General features: G+C 57.4%; 1 non-coding gene across 1 annotated transcript; it reads left to right on the forward strand.

The window, feature by feature from the left end:
- The first annotated feature begins 324 nt into the window (after nucleotides 1-324).
- LOC134629865 (5S ribosomal RNA) lies at nucleotides 325-443 on the forward strand. The gene has a single exon (XR_010094097.1). It is a non-coding gene; the product is annotated as a 5S ribosomal RNA (ribosomal RNA).
- The last annotated feature ends 1838 nt before the right edge of the window (nucleotides 444-2281 follow it).

Here is a 2281-nt window from a genome sequence, read left to right on the forward strand (position 1 = left end):
CCTGTTCTGTTGGCTGAGGCTATGGACACCACACCAGTGCCTGTGGCTCTGGCTGAGGCCATGTACACCACCCCCGGGCCTTTGATGCTGGCTGAGGCCAACTACACCACACCAGGTCCTGTGGATCTGGCTGAGGCCGTCTACAACACACCAAGGGTTGTGGGGCTGGTCAAACGCTTAAATGAGTCCTTTGGTTAGGGTATTAGGCAAGCATGCAGTTACCGTTAACGGTGTAGTTAAATTGGAGGCTTGTGTTCATAACTTTGAGTACTGGGCACCTCACCACTTGATACCATAAATTGACGCTTTGTGCTGGAGCCAGCAACGTACGGCCATACCGCCTTGGCAACGCCCGATCTCGTCTGATCTCGGAAGCTAAGCACGGTTGGGCTTGGTTAGTACTTGAATGGGAGACTGCATGGGAATACCAGGTGCTGTAAGCATTTACTTTTCATGTCACTGAGCTGGTTTTGATCCAGAGAAGGAGGGTGTTGAAAGACCCAAAGCAGCGGTCCATTAATAATGCCACATTAACGACATACCTTTTGGCTGTTTTCAGCAATGTCTTGTGCTGCTGTGTGAGTCCATCCGCACCACACCGAGGCCTATTCTGCTAACATAGGTCATCTACATTACACCAGGGCCTGTGCTTCTGGCTGTGGACCTGTGCAGCCAGCTTAGGCCACCTACACCACACCAGGGCCTGTGGCTCTGGCTGAGGCCGTCAACATCACACCAGGGCCTGTGCTACTGGCTGAGGCCATGGACACCACACCAAGACCTGTGCTGCTGGCTGAAGCTATGGACACCACACCAGGGCATTTGGCTCTGGCTGAGACCATGAACACCACACCAGGGCCTGTGGCTCTGGCTGAGGCCAGCTACACCACACCACAGCCAGTGCTTCTGGCTGAGGCCATGGACACCACACCAGGCACTGTACTGCTGGCTGTGGACCTGTGCAGCCAGCTTAGGCCACCTACACCACACCATGGCCTGTGGCTCTGGCTGAAGCAGTTTACATCACACCAGGGCCTGTGCTACTGGCTGAGGCCATGTACACCACACAGGGCCTGTGCTGCTGGCTGAGGCAACCTACACCACAACAGGGCCTGTGGCTCCTGATGAGGCCGTCTACAACACACCGAGGGCCTGTGTCTCTGGATGAGACCATCTACACCACAACAGGGCCTGTGCCTCTAGCTGAGGCCATGTACACCACACCAGGGCTTGTGCTGCTGGCGGTGGACCTGTGCAGCCAGCTTAGGCCACCTACACCACACCAGGGCATGTGCTGCTGGCTGAGGCCAAGGAAACCACACCAAGGCCTGTGCTTCTGGCTGTGGACCTTTGCAGCTGGTTTAGGCTATCTACACCAAACCAGGGCCAGAGGCTCTGGCTGATGCCGTCTGCATCACACCAGGGCCTGTGCTTCTTGCTGAGGCCATGGACACCTCACCAGGGCCTGTGGCTTTGTCTGAGGCCATGTACACCACACCAGGGCCTTTGGCTCTGGCTGAGGCCGTCTACAACACACCAAGGACTGTGCTGCTGGATGAGGCAATGTTCATCACACCAGGTCCTGTGCTTCTGGCTGAGGCCACCTACACCACACAGGACCTGTGCTGCTGGCTGAGGCTATAGACACCACACCAGGGCCTTTGCTGCTGGCTGAGGCCATCTACACCACACCAGGGCCTGTGGATCTGTCTGAGGCCATCTAAATCCAACAAGGGCAAGTGCTTCTGGCTGAGGCCATGGACGCCACATCAGGACCTGTGCTGCTGGCTGTGGACCTGTGCAGCCTGCTTAGGCCACCTACACCACACCAGGGCCTGTGGCTCTGGCTGAGGCTGTCTACATCACAATAGGGCCTGTGCTACTGGCTGAGGCCATGGACACCACACCAAGACCTGTGCTGCTGGCTGAAGCTATGGACACCACACCAGGGCATTTGGCTCTGGCTGAGGCCATGAACGCCACACCAGGGCCTGTGGCTCTGGCTGAGGCCAGCTACACCACACCACGGCCAGTGCTTCTGAGTGAGGCCATGGAAACCACACCAGGCCATGTACTGCTGGCTGTGGACCTGTGCAGCCAGTTTAGGCCACCTACACCATACCAGGGCCTGAGGCTCTGGCTGAGGCCGGCTACATCACACCAGGGCCTGTGTTTCTTGCTGAGGCCGTCTACAACACATCAGGGCCTGTGTTACTGGCTGAGGCAAACTACACCACACAGGACCAGTGCAGCCGGCTTAAGCCACCTACACCACACCAGG

The sequence above is a fragment of the Pelmatolapia mariae genome, linkage group LG6 (assembly GCF_036321145.2).
Source record: "Pelmatolapia mariae isolate MD_Pm_ZW linkage group LG6, Pm_UMD_F_2, whole genome shotgun sequence".
Lineage (NCBI taxonomy): Eukaryota > Metazoa > Chordata > Actinopteri > Cichliformes > Cichlidae > Pelmatolapia > Pelmatolapia mariae.